The following is a 13,411-nucleotide window of genomic DNA, read 5'->3' as shown; positions in this document are numbered from 1 at the left end:
GTGGACAAGTACATTTCCTGGCCCTGCATGAGCACCAAGTACTATTTCCTTTAATCGTCTTGGGTGAATCTTTCACATTCCCAGGCAGTTTGTCATGTGCATGCCCTCCTCAGTACCTTCCTGAATATATGAAGGGAACCCTCTACAGGACTCTGGACTTCTCTTTCTGATGCTCGCTCTCTCTCCCCTCTCCAGTACTCTGTCCTGCAAGCTCTAGCCACCCAAGCCGCTCAAGCTGTCAGTATCCTCAACTCAGGGACTTCACCAGGCTCTCCCTCCATTTCCTTCCCTATGCCACGGCCTGGAAACTCTCCTGGCAGTCAGCTGAGGCAGTCATAGCACTCACTGTGCTTGTTTTCCATCTCTCAGTGAATACTAGCCTTCACTGCCTAATGGCACTCTCAAAAATTATTGTTCTATATATTTTGTACACTTTCTAAGTTGTCTCAAGCAGAAGGGTAAGTCTAGTTCCTGTTACTCCATCTTGGCTGGAAGCAGAAATTTGACAAATTGATTTATCATAATGTTATGTAAATATCTTCAAATAAAAGTTACAAAACCCTTCTATATATAACTTCAATACAACTAAAAAGTTGTTAAAGTTTATAAATTAATTATAATCAAATGCAAAAATGAGTAACATCCAAATTAATTACATTAAATTAACTAATGTGATTTGGTTTAAACTAGGCATTGTATTAATTGCTCTAGTCCAGGTTTGTTTTAGTTTGGCTGTGGCAACTCACTTCTCTCATTAGTTCTCAGTGTTTGACTTACTGAAAAACATTCATCTGCACAATACCCTATGATGTTATGCAGCCTCCACTTAGAAGTCTACTGTTCTCTTTGGTGCAATTATACATGCAGCTGTAAATACTGACATTTTATAATGGTATTTGGCTATAAAATTGGCACCCAGGTGATCCTGAATATGCTTATATTACTTTTTAAAATAATCACTGAATTGGAAAAATAAAATTTTTCAAATTGTGTTGAACATGCAGTTTGATATACACTGTTCCAACACAAGACAATAAAACCTTTATCAGGTTGGTAGCCACACTGAAGAGATTCACAACATATTTGAGCCAAGAGAATTCCTGAGAGAAAACCGCTACTTTAAGATGATTGGTAATGGGGAGAAAAAGGGTGTGAAGTTGTGATGAACTAAAAAAATACCTGCAAGGGAAAGGTGGGGAAACTCTAAGACAATAACCAAAATGCCTGCCAGAAAAAAAGCACAGGGTAAAAAAGTGAGTGTGACACCAGATCAGTTATAAAGGAGGTAAGTAGGAAGGAGAGAGGAACCTTACAGAAGATTCCCAAGAGTATCACTGACAGAAAAAACAAAAATAAGGAGACAAGGAAAAACTACATTTTCCAGGATCTTTATAAGTAACAAAAGTGACAGAAAAAGCAGTATCTCTAGGGCAGGATGTGAGAAGACACACCCACCCAAGCACTGAGGAAAAATCAGTGCTGCTTTTACCAGCAGACAGAGTACAGATCTGGATCACAAACAGGATGGAATCAAGTTCTTTCCAAGGAGTCAAGGTGAGTTTTTCAGCCCTGCCTTGGACCAGCCTGTCTGGGAACAAAGTCACCAGGGTCCCAAATACAAGAATTCAGCAAGATAGCAAAAAGAAGACACTATATGGTACTTCCTTTCTGCAGACTTCAATTCAGTTTCAAGATCTGGCCTGTGGTGCTATGTATCTACGTCCAGTTTTGAGTGCTCTCCTGGTTTGACCTGTGACTTCTCCATGACCCCTGACTCTCATGAACTTTTTCCCACTGTGTGCCTTCCACTTTCTAATGTGCTTCATTCATGGCTTTTTCACTGACTTCCTTGAACCTGGTGTACTTATTTACTGTCTGCTTCCCCTTGATTCAGTGATACTATCTGCCACCTCCCAGGGTGAGGGAAAGTCCCCCAGGGAACAGAAAGGAGGCAGTATGGAAAGTGGGGAAAGGGTCACCAGAGTAACCACACTCACAAGGGTGAGGTCCTTGGAGACTGAAGAGCTAAGTGGAATGCTAAGTAGAGCATTTGTTTAGTACTTCAAACCTGCAAGTCTATTGGGCAAGTATGCAAAACTGAGATTTAATAACTATGCAAAGCCAACTGAGTATGAAGTGCACTTCAGAAAAAACTCAACTATGGGGTGTTTGTGTCTCAGAATCCCCACTATGCAATTGAAGTGAGTTGTCTACATAATCCTAAACAATGTATGTTGGAGTGGAAGTGGGGGTTAGAAAAGTGAGAGAAAATAGGAAAAGCAGGATTGCAGATTTCTGATCTTTGATAGGAAAATCTTTCCCCATTGTTTTCTCTGGTGGGGGAAATCTGAGACACCTCAAGGGAAATGAGGTGCCATGTCCAATTTTAGCTCAAAGACTCCTTAGGAATTTAGCATCATTCACTCTTCATACACCCCACTTTGGAGCTGTTAACTTCAGGGTCAGTGTGACAGAACTCTAGTTTCCCATCATTGAACACCTTTTCCATGAAGAAAGTCCACTGAGGATATTCACAGGGTTTGTCTGATAAGGCTGCACTTAGGGGGACAGGTCCAAACATTGCCTTTAGTTCAGGAGACCCTACAGCTTCACCATGTATCTCATTTTATCTTATACAATCACTGTCATTATTCAATTTAGGAATATACTAATTATTAATAAATTTTCTGCCCAAGGAAGCAGAGTTTAATGGATTTTATCTCAACATTGTGATTGTTTTCTGCGAGTATCTGAATGTTTTCAATTTTTAGTTTATAGTAGTAGACATAACATCCTAGTAAAATATACAAAGACTTTTAGAACTGGAAACAATGTCAAAGATTGTAGTCCCCTTTATTTTATAAAAGAACTGAGGTCTATAATGGTTAAGTATTTTATGGAGTCATACTCCAGGTGGCGCTCAAAAACATTCCCATGAAAATCCCAAGGCTCAGTGAGCTTCCTTAATTCACCTGAAGCCCACAACTAATTAAGTGACGACACCAGTATTCAGACTCAAAGCTATGTGTCTCCCCTGGCTTTGGAGGCAGCTGTGCTATGGATGTGAAAGAGCAGTCTGATACCAGCACACATTATGTGGGGTAGCTTTTCTCATGCAGGTACCAAGCTGTTCTGCATACCTGGATTGGTAACGTGAGTGCATTGACCTGTTACATTTTGAATCAATGCTACACAAAGGCAAAAAGGATTTTGCATTGTCTTTCTACTTGTGTTTCTGGAATCTGATCCAACTGACAAGAGAGTAACAACTTGTACCTGTTTTTTCCCCATTTCTTACTTGATCTTGCAGGTTTCTCCGCAGCCTTGCAGTCTCCTGGAAAATCCAAAAAGCAGTGTTCTTCAAAGGACCACCTAAACAAGGGTCATTTGCTTGGAGGTCCTTTTAAAAATATACAGATTATTGGTAATTTCAGAATTGCCTGGGCAGAGGGGTGGACTGGGAGTTTGCACTTTATTAAACGTCTTCCTGAAGATGCTCATGTACACTGGTTTGAGAATCACTAAGATTATAGAGAACTATTGACTGAAATGCAACAGTCTGTGCTGAGTGCTTGGAAAATAATAGGACTGAAGTCATGATTAAAGTAGAGTAGCCTCCAAGCATTCTCTTCTTAGTCAAGAAACAACACTTTCAGGAAGGCATTTTAAAAGCTGTCTTTAATTGTTTTTTATCATTTATTTTAGTATAATATTCCAGATGCATAATTTGGAAATTAAGGAAAAAATTATGCGTGTGTATATATATGTATATGTGTATATATACACATATACATATATATACACATTTACATACACACACACACACACACACTAATTCCCATCAGACAGCTACTTTTAACATTTTGATATATTACCTTCCTACGATTTTTTTTTAAAGAATGCTGCCTTTTCCTTACTTAGGATAACTTAGAAACAAGCTCCTCGGTCAGAAGTCAAGCCTCCATTAACACAAGGATCATCATCTTGGCAGAAGCACCATGGCCAGAGAAGGCAAATCCAAGTAAGTCCTTGAATAGTTCTTTCCAGTGAGGACAAAGTGCTGCCTTCATTGTGACCCACCTGCCACGAGGTAGTTTTCTGGTCTCTCAGGGAAAATGCCGTGTGAAGGGCTCAGCATCAGTCCCTGCCACTGGCAGGGTAGGCACTCAGCAGGCAGGCAGCCGGACCAGCCATGCAGGGGAATCCGTGTTGTTGGGCCCACACATAACCTTCAACCCCACCACTGTGGCCACTAAGCATGCACTCAGGTTACCACAGAAAGAGGCTGTCATCCAGAAAAGGTCATTTTGTCCACCTGTTATTGAAAATCTCCTCTACGTGATGTCCTTAGTTGAGTATTCACGTGGGATACAATTTTTTTCACACCCCATTCTCATTTTGAAAGTTTCATCCACATATCTGTGTCCCCCCATCATCTTTGTCTCTAATCTGCCAAACCTTTTTTTCTGAGTCCCCATTTCAGCCAAACTGCCAGTCATGGTATATTTGCACTTCTCATCATCTCTCAATCCAGACAAAATGGACAACCCAATGTATTGCTCCAAAAGTTCTGCCACTAGACTTTCCACCTTGCTGGGCCACCCATGAATGGGTTTGAAATGCTGCAGCCATCTGCTCCAGCTGATGCCAACCCACTGTACAAACCCATCTATAAACGATGCCTTGCTCTTTCTTGCTCTGTCAGCTGGTGATAGGGAGATGCCTCTGGGAGCCATAGGCTGATAGGGAGGCAGCATCACAGCAGGAGTAGATGCTGCAGGAGAGCGGGCCACTTCTCATGCAACATGCTCACATCTTCAGGAGCTGCTTGTACCTAATTTTATTTATGTTTTTCCAGCTGATGTTAGATTGCTGATGCCTTCAGCCAACTTTTTATCTTGGTGGGTCAGAAAGCAACCAGTGCATCAGGGGAAGCTCAGGCCTTGTGAACTCTATAGATGTTCCTGATCAGTTCAGTCTCTGCCAGAGACCCATAGCAAACCAAGACGTTCTGAAAATAAGTTATTTATTCCAAAACCCTAATGGTCTGTGTTTCTGTTACTATGACTGTTGTAGGCATCCTCCAAAAGGTCTCCAATGAGCCCCACGTTCTGCTACTCATGACCATGAGTACTTCCATCCCTTTGGGTATAAGCTAGACTAGTGGCTTGCTTCTAATGAACAGAATATGGCGTAAGAGATGGAATATCACTTCTGAGATAAGTTACAAAATGTGGCTTCCATTTTGGGGGCTTTCTCTTGCTCACTCTCTCTTTTGTTCCCTCTCTCCTTTCACACTGGGGAAAGCAAACTGCCTTGTTATGAGAAGCCCTGTGGAAAGGGCCATGTAGCACAGCAAGTAACTGAAGCTGAGTTTACCAGCTTGGGAGGAGCTGAAGCTTGCTAACAACCTGAGTGAGGTTGGAAGTGGATCCTTCAATACCATCCAAGTCTTGCGATGACTGTAGTTCTACCCAGTGACTTGGACTGATTGCAGCCTCATGAGATACCATAAGCCAGAACCACCCAGCTAAGCTGTTCCTGTATCCTAACCAAAAGAAAGTGGGAAATAGTGTTTGTAGCTTTAAGCCGTTAAGTTCTGAAGCAATCTTCTATGCATTAACAGATAATATGACTTATGGATGTTCTACATAATATGCTTCAGATCTAGGAACTCTTTTCCCAGCTAAAGAATTATACCAGTGATCTCATTCCCAAGAATGTACCCGTCTTGCCAGGTATGACATCCCTCAGAAGCAACAGGGCTGGCAAAACAAATGAAGATTGAGTTACAGTGCCAGTGGGGAAGCACCACTCTTAAAGGTTATAGCACTGTCCTATAAGATGTGGGCTATTCTTGGGACCAGGGACTAATACATGGTATTCTTTTTCTCATAGCCAGAATATATGGGGGTATTGAATGGGTAGAAGTGGAAATGGCTCCGCCACTATTAGTTCATTACAACCCCCCAGATTTTGTTTCCCATCCCTATAACTTTGATTACTGTTAATTTAGGGGTTTTCATTCCCAAAGGAGTAATGTTTCCACCAGATGTCACAATGGCTCAAATGAATAGGAAGATGAGACTCAGACTGGCCATATGGAACTTATCCTGAATTGAAATAACCAAGAAGGGATTTTTTGTTGTTGTTGGGGCAATTGCTTCCAGTTATTAAGGGTAAGTTGAATGTCTATTATACTGGAGGCAGACAGGATTACCATGTCTAGAACCCAAGGCATTCTCTGAGGTACCTCTGAGTACTCTCAAGCCCTACAGTAAGAGTTAAGACAAAACTACAGCAACACACTGAAGACACCACTATGATTTAGACCCTCTGGGAGTGAAGGTTTGGATTACTGCCCCCAGGAAAAGAACCCTGACTAGCTGCAATGCCAGGTGAAGGTAAAGGGAACACAGCATCTGTTGCAGATATGAGTACACAGAACTGTAGCCGTTATGCAAGCTTTCTTCCTTGCCTGTCATGTATATAGTGATATATACTTACTTAGTTTTCCTCTCCCCTTTATCCTTCCTCTCTATTTTATATAAGGACTATTATTGGTTATTAACTTTGCAATTGAGTCTGTATGTCACAGAATAGGTGGAACTGAGTAAAATAGACAATAACATCACCTAGGGATGGCCATGGTGACTACTGGGATTTGGGGCCTCTCTTTTGAGAAAAAGGATGAAATATCTTTGTAAAAGAGAATAGTTTTATAGTGTAAGACAAAAGCAAAAAGGTATTACCGCTTTTGTAAGCTAGAAGCACACAAATGGACACTGAATGACCAAAAGGATAGATTCTACTGGCTATTTACTGTCTCTCAGCTCCAAGCACCCCCCTTCTATTCATGATGTTTGTGTGTGTGAATTATAATTCCCAGACTCCCTCACCAATTGGCTTCTGGTTAGGTTCTGCAGAAGGGAAGCCCTGGGTAGAGCTTGAAGAGGGAGAAAGGACACTTCCAGCCCCCAGTTCTCGTCAGGACTGCTCTAGCAGTAGCAAACTAGCTCTGAGCTTCTTCCAGCTGGCTCTGTCCCATCCCCTGCTGTCCTCTTGGCAGGAGGAATGTTAGGCCCATTGTGTTACTCACCTGCTGGACAACCATCCAAGCACCTGCCAGGTTGCATCCTCCTCCCTTACAAGTCTAAGTACCAGCTGCAATGCTCCTGGGGTCTGATCAGCAGCTAAAAAATACCCCTTCTTAAAAGATTTTGTCATCAGTCCCAGAGAACCCCTCCTTCAACCTTGCAGGTTCTGGTAACACCACTTGTATTAGTGAGAGTCCTCCAGAGAAATAGAAGCAATAGGAGATATATCTACATATCTATATCTATCTACCTAAGTGAGATATACATTTATTGTAAGTATTGCTTCATGTGATTATGGAGGCTGAAAAGTCCCAGAATCTGCCATCTGAAGCTGGGGACCCAGGAAGGCCAGTGGTATAGTTTGAAGGCCCGAGAGCTGGAGAGCCAATGGTCCAAGACTCCAGTCTGGGTCTGAAGGCCTGCAAACCAAATGCACCAGGGGCAGAAGACTGACATCCCAGTCACACAGAGGGAATTCAACCTTCTACCTCCTTTTTGTTCTATTCATGTCTTCAAAGGATTGGATGAGGCCCACCACACTGGGAACGGCCATCTTCTTTACTCAGTTCACCAATTCAAATAACAATCTCTTCTGGAAACACCTTTATAAACACACAAAGAAATACTGTTTAACCAGATACCTGGGCATCAAAATTTTTCATTATAAGTTTCAATAGTTAGAGCAAAGGGTTTCACTTCGATGTTGTAAATATTGCCATTTTAAAGTAAAACTACTCCGTCATTCTCAAATTTATCCACTGAACTCTGAATACCATAGCCGTTCGATATCCTACATCTCCTTTCCACTTCCCCCACAATTTCGTAATACATTTTTTGCTTAAAAGTTCACTTTGTCATATCGGTCTGTGATAAAAATATGCATATTAATTTGAATTAAGTTTAAAATTTTTCAATGAATGGAAGAATCTTAAAAATGTTTTAAATTTCTCTTGGGTTAATTAATTATAATTAGTATTACTATAAACTTGAGGATAACAAATATATGTTTTGAAGTCTTATTAAATATGAAAGTACAATTTTATGAACATATATTTCTTAATATCAATACCTTAAAAAAATCAGATCATGTATCTATAGAATACTGTTAATGACTCAGATGAGACAGAGCTCACTAGAAATCATTAAAAAAAAGGTTATCAAGCAAGTGTGAAGTTTAAATATGTATATTTATAGTTGTGTGCACTATTTACAGAATATTACATTCCACCTGGTAGGGATGACTAGAAAGCAAAGAAGCAATTCATAATTCTTACTAAGCAGCAAACTCCCAAGGTTTAAAAAAAAAAAATAGATTTAAAATTTTCCAGTAGCCTTTTGGCAATGCTAATGAAAATATTTTTCCTAATAATCAGAAAAATAAGTTTTATTTAAAGATGTAATGTTGATCTGTAGAAAGAAAACACTGAAGTTTTCACCTTACTTAAAAATATGCAAATATGTAAAATAACATGTGGGTTTATTATCTTAGTTTAAGTAGGCCTTTCAGATATTTCAAACTGTTCCTTTGTTTGGTGCCTTACAGATTTTCTTATACTGTTAGGAAGGTAACACTGTAAAAATAGGATGGGTAAAAAATAAACTTTTATTTGGTAAAGAAGAAGAATGGCTATTGTGAAAGAGAAGCAAAAAAGGAGAACCTACAAAGTCCAACCTTGGCAGCAGGCAACTCAATTTTAGGTGGAAGTACACATTTAAGTGAAGAAATCTGGGAACTGACTCCCAGAAAAAGTTGGTGGAGTAGGAAGGCAAGGCAGAAACCTCCTGCCAAAAACACATAAAAGAAGGAAATAGGGCAAATACAACTAAACCTGAAAATGGCCTGAAGATTGCAGGACAGAACACCTACACCCGGGGAAGCAGAGAGGACCACACAGAGAAGGGCAAGTAGCAGAGCTGAGATCAAGCAGGATCCAAGCCCATTCCCAACCCCAGCCCACAGGCAGGACAAAGAGGAAGGGAGCAGGGAGCGGGTAGGAGCCCAGGAGCGCTGCACACCTGGCCCTGGAGATCTGCCCCAGGAACACAAACCCACATTACACTGGGTTCTAGTGATTAGTGGGACTGGACACCAGGGACAGGTGGAACACTCTGGGAGGCTGAGACCCCAGCCAGTGTGGAGGGTGGGCACACTCCACCAATCCTGAGACCCAAAGCAGAGGTGGCAGTTTGAAAGACTTGCCAGCACGAGGAGTTGCCAGAGGGGTGAGGATTGGATGGAACTCAATCCTCAGGAGAAAGGGTACATGGGGGATACTTCCCAGCTCTTCCTCTGCCCAAGAGATTGGGAACTCTCGGGAGCCCCAGATGTTCCATCACCCTCTCTGCCTACGCAGCCCTGAGGCACCTCCCTGTGTGCACTGATGGGAGCCAACCCACGTGGCCCAGCAGCAGTGTCAGACTTTGCTGCCTGGCAGACAGCAGCAGACTCTCCCAGATTCCTTGGCTTTGTTTCAGCCCAACTGGAGAGGTGCCTGCAGGAGCCAGCCCCAAGAGCTCCTTCCTCCCCACAAGTGTCCAAGCCCAGTGCTGCATGTCCGGCCCAGGGAAGAGCCACACATCAGCCCCCCACCCCATTATCCCTGCAGCTCCACCATTGCTGCAGGCCAGGAAGAGGGTGGTCCTGCCCACAGCAAGCTCAACAGACTCTTGAGCTGATCACAAACAAAGCAGCTGAAGCAAACTGCCAGCACAGACAGAAAGACACCGTGCCCACTGCATGGCAACAGCTGGAGCCCCCACGAAATAGAACCAGGCACTAGAGAGTAAAGAATCTTGAGCTTCTGGGCACCACAGGACATCTTTTTCATAAAGCTACTACTCTACAGGACAGGAAGCATAGCAGAGCTATCTAATACAAGGGAAAAACACAGAATCCCTGACAAATGAGCAGGCAGAGGAATATGATCCAACAAAATTACAGGACAGAACCCCAGAAAGAGGCCAAATGAAACAGAGATCACCAATCTGCTTGATAAATACTTCAAAATAAAAGTCATAAACATGCTCACAAATTTACAGAAAATTATTCAAGATCTCAGAGAGGACTTCAACAAAGAGACAGAAGACCTGAAAAGGAGCCACTCAGAGCTGAAGAATACAATATCTGAAATGACACATACAATGGAGAGATTTAGGAGTAGATTTTTAGTGTAGGTAGAGGATACGGTGAATGAGATAGAAATTAAAAAACAGGGAAACAAAGAAGCTGAAGAACAGAGAGAAAAAAGGATCTCTAGGAATGAAAGAATGATAAGAGAGCTATGTGACCAATCCAAATGAAACAATAATAGGGTACCAGAAGAGGAGAAAGACAAAGGGACAGAAGGTCCCTTTAAGGGAACAATTGAAAACTTCCCCAATTTAGGGAAATAGATACTCAGATCATGGAAGTGCAGACATCACCTAATGAAAGGAACCCCAGGAAGACAGCATCAAGACATATAATAATTAAAACAGCAAAGATCAAGAATAAGGAAAGAATACCTAAAGCAGCCAGAGAGAGAAAAAAGATTACTTATAAAGGAAATCCCATCAGGCTATCAGCGACTTTCTCAGCAGAAACTCTACAGGCCAGAAGGGAGTGGCATGATATATTAAATGTACTGAGACAGAAGGACCTCCAATGAAGAATCCTCTACCCGGCAAGATTATCATTTAAATTTGAAGAAGATATTAAACAATTTCCAGATAAAAGTTGATAAGTCAGCCTTACAAGATATGCTAAAGGGAATACTGAAGATGGAAATGTCCTTAAGGCTAAATAATCTCCCATCAGTGAAAATAAACCCACAGTAAAGGTTGTAGACCAACTAATTACCAAGCAAGTATGAAATTAAAACAAAACAACAAAGCAAAGTCAACCATACACATAGTCAGGGGATACACAAAAACTGTAGATCATGACATCTAACATGAAAAATGTGGAGGAGGAGGAAGAAGGGGAAAAAAGTACCTTCAGATTGTATTTGAAATAGGGTTATCAGCAATTTAAGATAGATTATTGTATAGTAAGGAAGCTATCCTTGAACCTTTGGTAACTACAAAACTAAAGCCTACAATAAATACACACACATAATTTTTTTAAAAAAGAGAACTCCAATTACAACATTAAAGAAAATATATCGGTAACAAAAGTATAAGAATGGAACAAAGGAACACAGAGGAGCTATAAAAAACAAGAAAACAATAAAATGGAAATAGGTACATATCTATCAATAATCACCTTAAATGTATATGGACTGAATGCACCAAAAGATATAGAGTAGCAGAATGGATAAAGAAACAACCTATATATATGGTGCATACAAGAGACTCATTTCAGACCCAAAGACACACACAGACTAAAAGTGAAGGGGTGGAAAAAGATATTCCATGCACACCATAGGGAGAGAAAAAAGAGGATTAGCAGTTGTTATATCAGACAAAATTGATTTCAAAACTAAGAAAGTAACAAGAGACAAAGAAGGACATTACATATGATAAAGGGATCCACATATGATAAAGGGATCCATAACATAAGCATTATAAATATCTATGCACCCAACACAGGAGCACCTAAATATGTAAAACAAATACTAACAGAATTAAAGGGGAAAATCGGTTATAACACATTCATTTTAGGAGACTTTAACACACCACTCACATCAACTAGATAGAAAATAAACAGGGAAACAGAGGCACTGACCAATATATTAGATCAAATGGACTTAACAGATAACTACACAACACTCCACCCAAAAGCAGTAGGGTACACATTTTTCTCAAATGTACATGGAACATTCTCGAGAATAGATCACCATACTAGGCCACAGAAGAGTCTCAATGAATTAAAAAAGATTTAATTCTATCAAGCAACTTCTCCGACCAGAATGGTATGAAACTAGAAATAAATTACACAAAGAAACAAAAAAGCCTACAAACACAGGGGGGTTAACCAACATGCTTCTAAATATCAATGGATCAATGAACAAATTAAAACAGAAATCAAGCAATACATGTAGACAAATGAAAACAAAAACACAATAGCCCATAACCTGTGGGATGTGGCAAAGGCAGTTCTAAGAGGAAAGTACAGAATACAGGCTTACCTCACAAAACAAGAACAATCCCAAGTAAACAGTATAACATCACTATTAAAGAAACTAGAAAAAGAAGAACAAATGAAGCCCAAAGTTAGTAGAAGGACAGACATAATAAAGATCAGAGCAGAAATAAATAAAATAGAGAAGAATGAAACAATAGAAAAAAAAATCTATGAAACAAGGAGCTGGTTATTTGAGAAAATAAACAAAATTGATAAACCCCTAGCAAGACTTAAAAGAAGAAAATATATAAACACAGAGAGAATTGGAAACAAAGAAGGAATAATCACAATGTAAAACAAAGAATAGTAAGAGAATATTATGGAAAATTATACTCCAATAAATTGGACAACCTAGAAGAAGCAGACAACTTTCTAAAAAATACAACCTTCTAAAACTGACCCAGGAAGAAACAGAAAATCTGAACAGAACAATTACTAGCAATGAAATCGAATTGGTAATCAAAACACTCCCCCAAAACAAAATACCATGTCCAGATGGCTTCACAGCTGAATTTTACCACACATTTAAAGAAGAGCTAATACCCATCCTTCTTAAAGTATCCCAAAAAGTAGCAGAGGATGGAATACTTCCAAACTCATTCCATGAGGCCAGCATCACTCTAACATCAAAACCAGACAAAGACAGTACAAAAACAGAAAATAATAGACCAACATACCTGATGAACATAGGTACAAAAATCCTCAACAAAATAGTAGTTAAACTATTTCAAAATTACATCAGAAAGATCATCCATGATGAGGTGGGATTTATTCCAGGGATGCAAGGATGGTACAGTATTAATAAATAAATCAATATCACAGACCGTATTATAAAAAGGATAAAAACCACATGATCATCTCAATAGATGCTGAAAAATCATTTGACAAAAGTCAACATCCATTCATGATAAAAACTCTCAATGAAATGGGTATAAAGGGTACATACCTCAACATAATAAACAGACCATATACGACAAACCCATAGCCAACATTGTACTTAACAGCAAAAAGCTGAAAGCTTTTCCCCTAAGATTGGGAACAAGACATGGATGCCCACTCTCACCACTTTTATTCAACATAGTACTAGAGGTCCTAGCCATGGAATCAGACAACACAATGAAATAAAAGGCATCCAGATTGGCAAGGAAGAAGTTAAACTGTCACTGCTTGCAGATGACACGATATTATACATAGAAAACCCTAAAGACTC

The 13,411-nt window shown here is 40.1% G+C and overlaps 1 protein-coding gene across 1 annotated transcript in view; it reads right to left on the bottom strand.

Moving 5' to 3' along the window:
• Positions 1–7,324: 7,324 nt before the first annotated feature.
• Positions 7,325–13,411, bottom strand: part of RTCA (RNA 3'-terminal phosphate cyclase) — a 37,340-nt gene continuing 31,253 nt past the window's right edge. Inside the window, exon 12 of the mRNA XM_036883850.2 lies at positions 7,325–7,699. The gene's annotated coding sequence lies outside the window, so the exon portion shown is untranslated. The remainder of the gene's footprint in view (positions 7,700–13,411) is intronic.

The sequence above is a fragment of the Manis pentadactyla genome, chromosome 4 (genome assembly GCF_030020395.1).
Source record: "Manis pentadactyla isolate mManPen7 chromosome 4, mManPen7.hap1, whole genome shotgun sequence".
Classification (NCBI taxonomy): domain Eukaryota; kingdom Metazoa; phylum Chordata; class Mammalia; order Pholidota; family Manidae; genus Manis; species Manis pentadactyla.
The sequence above is the reverse complement of the archived record's forward strand: the minus strand, read 5'-3'. Positions and strand labels throughout refer to the sequence as shown.